This window comes from Octodon degus, unplaced genomic scaffold (assembly GCF_000260255.1).
Source record: "Octodon degus isolate 3935 unplaced genomic scaffold, OctDeg1.0 scaffold00037, whole genome shotgun sequence".
Taxonomy (NCBI): domain Eukaryota; kingdom Metazoa; phylum Chordata; class Mammalia; order Rodentia; family Octodontidae; genus Octodon; species Octodon degus.
The window spans coordinates 17060776-17072876 of record NW_004524613.1 but is presented as its reverse complement, the minus strand read 5'-3'; positions in this window follow the sequence as shown (position 1 = coordinate 17072876).

The following is a 12101-nucleotide window of genomic DNA, read 5'->3' as shown; positions in this document are numbered from 1 at the left end:
AGCTGGGTGTGCTGAAAGGGAAGGTGTGGAGCTTGGGGGCCTCACACACCTCACACTAGCACAGTGACTCAGAAGCTGAGAGCCTCTAGACTCTAGGGAATAAGTGACATATGTCATATAACCCACGGATTGAGCACAAGCTCTTCTTGGTGCTTAGTAGAGAAAGTCACTGATACAAGTGTCCTTAACATGACCTGAACCATGTCACCTGTCCCCCTTTTTAGAGTAAAACACTGAGGCAGCCACTCAGCAGAGTAAATCTGAAATGCTTCTGAGCTTCCATTATGTGGGCATAGAGCAGCAACTTCCTTACTGTTTGTCCCCTGGCTGTGGACTGGTCCACAGTTGCTCATTTCTAGGGTGGTCTAGGATCTATGATGATGTTAAGGGTCCAGGCCAAGGACAGGACTGACTCGTACCAGTTACAAGAGGTAAACCCAAGATTGTGGCATTGGCTTCTTGATGCCAAGTAACATAAAACTTGGGAGACCCTGTTATAGTTGAATGGTCCAATAATATCCCAGGTTCCTGTGCACAATGAATGTAGGGATCCTTGGTCTCAGTCAGATTGGTTCTACCCAAGGAGAAGCAGCCATGCAAAGGAGAAAAATGTAGACAAGAAGACAAAAAGCTGGACCAGGTGATCAGTGGTCTGTCTGGTAGGTGAGGAATGAAAGCGAGGTTTATTTATGCTTTTGCAAAGTTAGTAACATGTGACACAAGGTTGCCTAGTGACTAATAGCTGACCTTAACCAGACAGGATGTTTATCTCAGGGCTGAGGTAGATTGTTTGCTTTAGGCACTGAGACCTATTCCTGGCTACACATACTTGATCAATTTCCTAGCTTACTTCGCTCCCAACAAGTGAAGAACATGTTACCAAGGAAACACCATGTAGTAAGTAGTCAGCAGCTATATTCATGAAAATCATAGCATGTTACACTCAGGGCTAGTCTGTGCTAACAAACATATAAAACAAATCAAAAAATGTGCCAGAGCAACTGAAAAGCACAGCACATAGATCAAAAATAGCAACTGCAACAGAAAAATGAGGCTGACCATTTCCAAATTTAAAGACCTGACATCAGATTTAAGTGCCTTTGTCTCCCACTGAATCTCTAGGTATGATTGACAGGAGGAAGGCATCTTTGAGATCAAGGACAAAAATATATGTGTATATTATATATATATATATGTATATTACATATATTACATATGTTATATATATTATATATATATATATATGTATATTTCATAGAGGATCTCGCTACACAGTTCAGACTCATAGAAATCGTCCCCTCATCCCCTCCTCAAGTGCTGGGATCACAGACTTATGCTACTGTGGATGGTTCTTGGTTGGCATGGCACACTTGGTGTTCCTGGGCAGGCACTGCTTGTGGTACCGGGGATCAAACTTGCAAACTTGCACTTGCCAGGCAAGTGCTTGTGTTACCAAACTATCTCCCCAGCCCAAGGACAGAACTATTTAATGTCTCATGGGAGCTGTGCCAAAAAAGTATGTAGGTCTTCTATTACTTACAGAATAGGTACCACCACCTCATTCATGCCCTGAGATAGTGTACTAGCCAATATTTGCCTTAGGGCTTCACTGTTGGCAAAATAAAGGTATTTCATGGAGACTGGCATGATAGCAGTAACGCTGTAATCAAAAACTCAATCAGTAACATGTTTTATTGGCAGTTTAGCTTCTGTCTTCTGTCTTTTGTGAGTGTATAGATTAGGATTTATTAGCTGAATGACTACTGGAGTGGCTCTGACAGTACCTAAGGATTATCTCCAGGCAGATACACTGGGCCCAGGGAGTCAGGTTGGCTGGGTCCCTTGCAGTAAGGACAGAGGTTTTCAGAGGTTTGAGTGTCAAAGATGTCCTAAATAGGAAGAGTAGCTCTCTTCTAATTATTGGAATGGGGTGCCCCAAGATCATCATAAAGATGGCTTGAAAAGCATATCTTCCAAGTGGAAGTTCAGAGTAGAATTAAAGCTGTGTGTTTAGTTCTCTCAAAGCCCACAAGAGCTTTAAAATAGTCTGAAAGCTCATGCGAATAAGAAACTAGAATGAAAGAAGTCACCCCACTATTGCAGAGAAGGATAATTTCTCTGCCCACTACATCTAGAGGTACAGAGGCTCCTGTGAATGAGTTGTGATAGTCATGTGTGGGAGCCTTGCAGGCTTCCTCAGGCACCATCTCCACTTGGTGCCCAGGCCTCCTTCCCTGCCCCCCAGGGTTAAGGAGGAGCGCATCCCTCCCTGAGAATGCGGCCAGTCCCTCTTTCAACACCAACCCTTCCCCATGTTCCAATACACCCATCAAAGGCTAGGTGGTTCCTAAAGGTAGAATTGCCAAGGATAATTACTACACCTAGTAGTAAGAAGCTACATTTATTGGAGATCATAGGAAGTTGTGCTCAGGACAACTCTGTGCCACCTAAGCGATAAAACAGACCAAGAAAGGTGCCTGGGTGAGTGGCAAGCACTGCACACAAGCCGAAGATTGCAGCCCAAACAGAGAAAGGGGGGCTGATAATTGAGTATTCCAGAATTTAGAGTCTAGATACCTCTGCTCTAGGTGCTTCTCATAGCATCTCTAGTGTGACTGACAGGATACCGAGTCACATTGGGCCCTCTTACAATGCATACATTCTAAGAATTCATTCTGATATTAATTATATTTGTGAGTGCATATGACAAGCCTATACTGGGGTGGAAATAGGACAGAGGGAACCATAATGTCAGGCAGGAAGATGCAATAGGCATGTGCTCCTGCCTAGGGCATGGGAGATCTCCTGAGCTTTTATTATTTCATTTTCTACCTCTTAGGATGATGTAAGCAGTAATACTTTTGAATTAATGGAGGGAAAACAGTGACTTCTCAGCTACATTGATTATAACTTTACTAAAGATATATAAACAAATTTTTGAGTTTCCCTGTCAAAATTCCATTATCTCGGCTACACAGAGGCCAATATTAACAAGCAGTATGTTTTCCTACCTGCATTCCTCCATGGCAGCATAATCATTTAGAGGAATTTCTTAAAAGTAACTGACACTTTCACAGATACAAAAAAATGAAGAGAAAGACACAATAAACCTCCATGAACACATTATTCAGGTATAATTGTTGACATGGAGAATACTGCAACTCTGTACCTTTCATCAAACTTTTCAACTTGTTTATATCTTGGAGTTCTAAAAGTCAATTCTCAGACATTTTACAATTAATTGACACATAAATACTCAAGTTGGGTGAATAACATTTTTTTACATTATCAAAATATCCTTGCATAGCTAACAAAATTAGCAATGTCCAGAAAGCAAACTCTCAGAGGTTTGACAGTTACAGCATGCTACCAACTATTCACTAAAGGCTCTTGCTGTTGTTTACTGTGTCAAATGTCCTGTGTCAACATCATCCTGGTTGACCATAGACTTTCTCTTATTTCTGCAGTGCAGCCACCTGCTTTCTGCTCACAGCCTCCCTATACAGGTCCTTGCAAGGCTCGGTTTATCAGGTTCTTCTTCAATGCCAGCTCTGGGCTCTGTGAACGCTTTGATTATGGTGGCTGTGGAGGAAACCAGAATCGCTTTCTAGATGAAAAGATCTGTTTCTGGACCTGTGGACAGAAAAATCACATCCTTGGAAAAGGGAAGGTATGGTGAAAGGAGTAGAGCTTGGGGGCCGCACGCATCTCATACTAGCACAGTGACTCAGAAGCTGAAGTTCTCTGGACTCCAGGGGAAAAGTTGCAAGTGTCCTGTGAACCCACACATTAAGCATAAGCTCTTCTTGTTGCTTAGTAGAGAAATTTGCTGTCATAAGTGTTCTTGACATCATTTGAGCCACATCACCTGTCGACCTTTCAGAGGGAAACACAGATGCTGCCACACTACATAATTTTAAATCTGAAATTCTCCTGGGTGCTCACCATTCCAGCATGGTGAAGCTATTTCCTTACTGTCAGTCTACTGGCCACAGATAGGGCCACAGTTGCCCATTTCTTGGATGGTCTAGAACAGTAGTTGCAAATCTGTTGTATGTCACAGTGAGTGTTTTGCATCACTGAAAACTCTAAATGATTTCTCATCACTGGGTATAACATCTGTGGTGAAGGGTACAATTCTATAAAGGACAGGATCCATGGAAATCAAGAATTTTCTTTTCTTTTACAGATATACTGACAGGTGGGCTGCCTGAACACAGTGAAGTCTGAACATCCTCCCCCAAAAAACCACTCTAACCATGTTCCAATGACAGCAAAGATTCTTCTGGAAGAATAGTTATTTTGCAAAGTTCACTCTTTTCTCAGCACATCATGCCTCCTTCTCCCCAAGCTTTACTTATTTCAGTACTCTTTAACAATATGCTTTTTTCTTGAAAGAGACTAAAAAACATTTTAAAAAATTAGAAATGATATAGAATTTTACTAAAAAAATAAAAAAAATTCGGCAATGGTTGTTATAATGCATAATGTCTTCAGATTAGTTTTTTACTAGAGACTGAATTGGTAGGTGAATAGATCAGACCCAAATATGCCAACACACATTGTCTCACTATTGTGAGAACCTGAAAGAGTAAGTAAAATCTGAGAGGTACTATAAAAATAATTAGTGTTTAGATTACCTGATGTAAGCATGTAAAATTTAACCATACACTTGTAAGCACCACAAGATTAAGAGATATATGTCATTGTTTTTCTCCTTAGTTTGTTCCTAGTATGTTGCACAGTTCCTGACACTAAGGAGGCAGAATACATGTTTGTAGAATGAATGAATGAATGAATGAATGAATGAATGAATGAATGAATGAATGAATGAATAAGTGTCCCTCATGTGCACAGGACTGACTACAGAGCTATGGTATTGAAGCAAGGACTCGAGGCCTGGTCATTTTGGCACTTCATCCTAGCCTTCATCCTTCATTCATGCTTCCATGTGGGGTAGAAATTTTGGGTTTCTGGCATCCAGTTTTAAATATCAATCATATGGGAGAGGATGTTTTCACAAAACCCTTCCTGCAGCTCCAGGGATGTTGGCCATCTCTCCCGTTTTTCTCTCGAGCTTTATGTTTAAGTACCTTCATTTCTTTCCGTTTTGATTCCTTGCTTCTCTCTCTCCCCATCTCACCAATCCCTGGTGTTTTCTTTGTCCTTCAGACCTAGAGCTACATTATGCTAAATATAACATGTTACAAATGGCACAACCAGCAGAGGCCACCAGGCCTGTGTAAAGACAATATGACATGGAACTTATTGTGTCTGGGTGCAGGCAGGCAGAGAACACGATAAGACCATTTGCCTTGAACAAAGAGAAGTGTGTCCCTTTGGTAGGGATGGGGAGGAAAAGGAGACATTAGGCAGGAAGATCTCAATAAACATCTGTGATCAAAGTTCTCTGGCACCTCAGTGGGCAGAGTCCTCCAAGAGTCCGGCGCAAATTTTGGGGTATCTCCAGATTCCTCAGATGTCTCCAGGACCTGAAAATTCCTTGTCCTATCATCTCTTCCGTGACATCCTGTGCTTGCAGAGAACTTTGGTACTGAGCTGAGTTTCCTGCTGAGAGCTGAGTTCCCTATAAAGAGTAGTACTGGTGAGCAGTTTGGGAGCCAGAACAGTTAGGTCTGTTGTGAACCTTACATTCACCAAGTGCTTTACCAGTGAGCTACTTCCTCACCCAAGACATTTATGTTGTGATTAAACTAAGGAGACTGGATTCTGTTGTTTGCAACTGCAAACTTTGTTTGGGAGTACATATGTTGGTATTTCTCAGTGACGTGCAGGGATATGAACCTTGTGTTTTGATTCCTGTCCCCAAATACACAAAACGTAGGTGACCCAATAACTCTTCAGTGTGCTAATAATAGTTCAAGTTCTTGTGTACAGTGTTGAAAGTATTGCCGATTGTACAGCTGTTAGAATGTGGTAAGCCACTGTTTTTCATGAAGATCATGGTATGTTGTACTCAGGGAAAGTCTGTCAATAAAGGTTTAGGATAGATCATCAAAGTGCTGGGGTGATGCAGAAGCTCTGTGCACAGGACAAAAGTAGCAACAGCAATAAAAAAAAAGGGAGGGGGCCTTGTGGCTCAGGATTTAGAATTGAAAGGCCAGATCCCTCTGCTTTAGGAGCTTCTCATTGAATCTATAGGTGTGATTGACAGACCTGCTCCACAATGTGCTGAGTCATGCTGCCATGAATACAGATGCTTTGCCAGAATCCATCGATCTTAATTATATTTATGCAATGTAGTATATATTTAAGAGCCTGCAATGAGGTGCAAGCAGACAAAGTTGTCTGCAGCGTCAAGGTTGGGAGATCTAATGTGCATATGCTCTTGATTAGAGCTTGGAAAATCTAAGCTTTTGTTATTTTATTCTCTATCTCTCTTAAAACAGTGGAAGTAGGAATAACTTAGGGTGTTGTGTTATATTAAATGCATAGAAGGACATTACTTGTCAGTTCCATTATTTCTAATTGTACTATTCTTTTCTGAGAGTCTGGATCCCAAAAAATCTTTGAGGGGTGTTGTGGGGGACCACTCAGACTATGTCCAAGCTCAGGGCCATCTAAGGACACCTGCAGATGAGACCTCACTTGTCTGGTGCAGGTGCACAGTGGGATATGTTTATGTAACCATGACATAGCACAGGGAAACATGCATGCATTGGGTATGGCACTATACAAGAACGTAAATATGAGATTATCTGTATAAGAATTAGACAATGAAGATGCAGTCAGCTCTCTTGCACACTGTCCTTGTGGTCTCTGCTCTGCCCCATGCTGCGTGCTGCTGTTGTTGATGTCCTGCACATGTATGTTTTTTAACCTTGAGACCTCCCCGTGAAAAATCTCCCTTGGGCCCCTAAGTGGGCTAACAAGGGTTGAAGGAGGAATTTCTGTAATTTATAGCTATTTCTGGCTAAGGAGGGGTATTGGCACTTCCTAATGGACTAAGGGACTCATGCTCTGATTAATATAATCTATGAGCTCTAAGAAATTGACATCTTTTGGAAAAGTTTCTTGTGAATCATGTATGTAGAAGCAGGTACTGACCTTGAGTTACGGTCATCATCAGTAGTTTGACAGCTGTCAAACAAGAAGAAACAAATTTGATTTTGAGGTGAAACACACAAGATCTAAATAATAAGGTTATAAGAAACATTACTAAAAGCCATGTCCATGAGAGCAATCAAGGCCTCAAATTCTAGATATTTGACTAGGCCATCCATAGTTCTTCATGGGTTTTGCACATAGTTCTTCATGGGTTTTGGAAGCATGGTCAGCCTGTTTTGGTGTCATGTCTTTTACTATTTTAGACCTATTGATATAGGAGCTATGTCCTTCTTTTAGGTACAAACATAGCCCTTTTATTGTATCATAGACAGCTAAGTTAGGTAGAAATATTATAGGCAGTTATACAGAGATAGGCCTTCGAGGGAGTCAGTATAGAGGATGAGAACACAGTACAACTGTGGCTGGAGCTGCATCTGTCAAGGGCTAGGCCTCAAGCCAAAGATGGAATGACCAGGTCTACACTGGTCACCAAGAGATAAGCAGTAGATGGAAGTTGCTGTCCCCTGATCTAATAAAGTCCAGATAAATATCAGTCTCCCACATGAGAGAATAGGACCTCCTCCTCATTCATCCTTTCCTAAATTGATCCATGTTCTTTCCATGTACACTTGCTACATGATTAGTGTTCTATTGGATCAATATTACCTAAGCAGCTATGTTTTTAATCTTATTGGTTGATCTTAGTTTTAAGGCATGTTGTACCCACATTGTGATTTTTGTACCCACGTTGTGATTTTGCCATATAAACTTAGTTTGAGAAGTGGACTTGTTGGCAACCCACTCTCAGGTCCCCTCCTGTCTCCTAAGAGTTATCTTTCTCAATAATTTTTTTGTACTCTTAGCCTTCATTGTTCCTTAGAATTCATTCTTCAAATTTAGGGCATACAAATTCAGTGTATCTACCATCCTTCAGGTATGGAATTACATTTATTTCCTCTCTATCCTTTGGAAATCCCCCTGAGATAATTGGATAGATGTAAGAGTTTGCTTTTGTGTCATGGAGTCTTCATTGGGACTTGTTCACATGTGTGAAATATGTCATCCTGGTTTTTTCAATTGTGTATGTCTTTAATTTTTATGTCCTATAAATTTTACACTTCTGAGATGTTAAAATGATGATAAATTCAAGTTGAAAACATGGGAATATTATGATCTCTCTTTGATGGGACATTTTCTTTTTACAAGTGTTATAGTCAGTGTCCATAAGGAAATGAATTTAATACAGGATACATAATTTGTAAGACTTTTTTTATAATATTCACCCAAAGGGTCAAATGAAGAAGAGTGCAGGAGATCTTTTTGTACACCAGACACCCAAAGAATCCAGCTGAGGGCCTGGATCCCCCAGAAACGTCATGCCCAAGTCCAGTTGATGACCTGGAGCCCATTGCAATATCCTCCACAAGTCCAACTGGAGGCCTAGAATCCATAAGGGCTCACATAAGTCTGTGTCAAGGATCTGCACTAGCAAGGCCCAAAGGCCAGTGGTAAAAGGTAGAACTTCTGTGCCAGGGGGATGAAGGATCTGTGCCACCAGGATGAGAGATCTGCACTGGAGCCAGAAAGTGACAGTCAAGGTAAGGACCAGAACTTCCCAAAAGCAAGGCACAATTATTCTCAGTGGCAGCATGGACCTGAGGTCCTCTAATGATGAGAATAGATGAGTTGCTATCAGGAAAACTGGTACAACAGGCTTTTCCAGGACAAACAACAGCATAAGTCCTCTTGAGTTCTTTTATGCTTTTATTGGCAACAATCCTCAGGTGGGGCTTTCACAACCAGAATCTTTTAATTCAGTTCATCTGGGTGTAACAAGTTGACCATTAGTTATTCTACTATGGCAGGCAAGATCTTGTATTCCTTTTTTGTATACCCTACATATGGACTTACTAGTTGTTGCACTTACAGATGTTCTTTTCTTGGCCTACTAGATCAGATTCATAGTGATACTTCTGTTTACAGCCTCCCAAGTGTTGGGGTTACAGGCATGCGTCACCACACGCAGTCTCATTTGCTGTCTCAGTGCACCTTGGGGGTTGGGGCTGGCACAGCAGGCCTGGGGATCAAACCCCTGGCCCAGGCTTGTAGGCATTAAAATTCTTGTAGGCATTTTAATTCACTGAGCTATTTGGCTGGCCCCTCAAATTAGTTGTTTACATTACCAGATATAAACATGCAAAATTGGTTTAAAGAAACAAAAAGAAAAAGCCAAAAGGAAAAGGAAAATATTTTAAGTATTAACTGCTCCATTCAGAAGACCACAGAAATAGGCAGTATAATTATTGAAATTATCCTGTGTATATACATAAATATATATTTTCTTTCTTTTGCTTTTTTCCTCATCCCAGTTTTTCCTTCCCATAGAACAAATTCTTTCCCTTTCATAGTATCTATTGTCCTTTTCAAATTTTATTTACTCTTTCTGGTTCTCACACTTTGAAGGCAATACAGTGTGTTTGCACATGTGGGTCTGATTTATTTCACTTACCAATACAGTCTGTAGTTCATTCATATATCAACAAAAGCTTTGAATTTATCTTTTCATAGATGAATAATACTCCATTGTGTAAAAATACCATGTATTCTTTATCCAGTCCTCAGTTGATGAGCATTTGTATTGTTTCCAAGATTCGGCTTAGACAAATTGGGCTGCTATAAATATGATCGCACAAATATCTGTGGTGTGCTGATTTCATTCCTTTTGGAAAAAGACCTACAAGGGAAATTGTTGGCTTGGATGGGACCTCCAATCCTAGTTTTTTGGGACTCTCCATACTGATTTCCACAATGGTTGTACCAGCCTCCACTCCCACCGACAGTGGAGAAGTGTTCTTTTTTCCCCACAGCCTCCCCAGCCTTTGTTATTCGTTGACATCATGATGGTAGCCATTCTTTCTGGCATAAGATTTTGTTTCAGCATTGTTTTAATTTGCATCTCTTAGGTAATCAATGATTTCAAACATTTTTTCATATATTTATTTGCCATTTTGTATCTCTTCATTTGTGAAGTGCATATTCATCTCAGATGCCCATTTTCAGATTGGGTATTTGAATTTTGAAAACCTGATTTTTAAAAAATTCTTTAAATGTTTTAGATAGGAGTCCTTTGTCTGAAGGACAGTCTGCTATAATTTTTTTCCAAATTCATGGGCTTTCTTTTTACTCTGTTGGTAATTTCATTTGACACGCAGAAACTTTTCAAAAAGATGAGATCCCAGTTCCTGATACAAAGGAACTGCAGTTTGATTCTTTCATAAACTTTCTAGCACCCTGTGTCCTTAAGGTTTCTACCTACTTTCCAGAAGATGTAATGTTTCTGTTTTAATATTTAAATCTTTGATCCATTTTGACCATAGTTTTGAGGTTGGTGAAAGGCATGGTGTATTTTTAGCCTCTGGCGTGCAGAAAGCCGTGTGTGTGTGTGTGTGTGTGTGTGTGTGTGTGTGTGTGTAATCAGAGATTGAACTCAGGCCCTTGCATTTGCCAGGGAAACAGTTATTCTACTGAGCCATCTCCCCTGCCAGAAAGCCCATTTTTTGAACACTATTTATTAAAGCGGCTATTTTTCTTCCAGTGAACATATTTGGCCTCTTTGTCAAAGATAAGGTTGCTGAGTGTGTTTATAGTTGTGGCTGATCTTCAGATATATTCCATAGATCTTCAGGGGTTTTTTTGTTGTTTTTGTTTGTTTTCTTTTTGCCAGTACCATGCTGATTTTATCACAGTAGCTTTATAGTATAATTTCACATCAGAGGTTATGATGCCTCCTGCCTTTCCTTTTTTGCCCAGCATTGCTTTTGCTAGTTCAGGTTTCTTCCAGTTCCAGAAGCATTACAGGAATGTTTTTTCTAGACCCGTGGAGTATATTAATGGTATTTCAAGCAGGATTGCACTGAATCTTTGTAACAATTTTGGGAGTATGACCATTTTCACAATGTTGGTTCTTTCTATCCAGGAGCAAGACACAACTTACCATTTTATGAAATTCTCTGTGATCTCTTTTTTCAGAGTACTATAATTTGCTGTATAAATCTTTTACTTTGTAAGATTGATTCCTAAGTATTTCATTTTTTTAGGTATTATGGTAAAAGGCATGGTTTCCATAATTACTCTCTCAGTGCCTTCATTTTTGTCTATAAGAATTATACTGTTTTTTGAGTGTTGTCTTTGTATCTTGCTATGGTACTCAATTTGGATATTAAATCTACAAGGCTCTTAGAGGCATATTTGGAGTCTTTTATATAGAGTGTAATGTCATCTGCAAATAGTGGTAATTTTACTTCTTCTTTTCCAATCATTATTCCTTCTATTTCTTCTCTTGTCTAATTTCTCTGGCAAACATTTCCAGAACTATATTGAACAGGAGTGGGGATAATGAACATCTTTGTCTTGTTCTTGATTTTAAAGTGAAGGTTTTCAATTTTTGTATATTTAATATGATGTTGTCTGTTGGTTTGTCATAGATGGATTTTATCAGGTAGAGGAACATTTATTCTGATTCTCTGTAGGATTTTATCATGAATGAATGTTGGACTTTGTAAAAAGCTTTTTCTGATGTATAGAGATGATCGTGTAATTTTTGTCTTTGGCTCTGTTGATGTAGTTTATTACATTTATGGTTGTGCATATATTGAATCATCCCTGCATTCCTGGGATGAATCCCTTTGGTGGTTATGTGTAGTCCTTGATAATTTGCTGCATTCTGTTTGCTAGAATCTTATTCAGGATTTTTTACATATATGTTCATTAGGGAAATTGGTCTGTAGTTCTTGTCTTTAGTTGGCTCTTTTTCTTCTTTTGATGTCAGGGTATTACTTGATTCCAGTAATGAGTTAGGGAGTATTGCTCCTTTTACAATTTCATTAGCATTTGAGAAACAGTGATGTTTACATCTTCTCTAAATTTCTTGTAGGATGCAGCAGTGAATCCATCAGAATCTGGGTTTTTTTTTTTTGTTGGTCCGTTTTTAATTCTGTTGTCACTTTCATTGGCTGATATTGGGTAATTCTGAA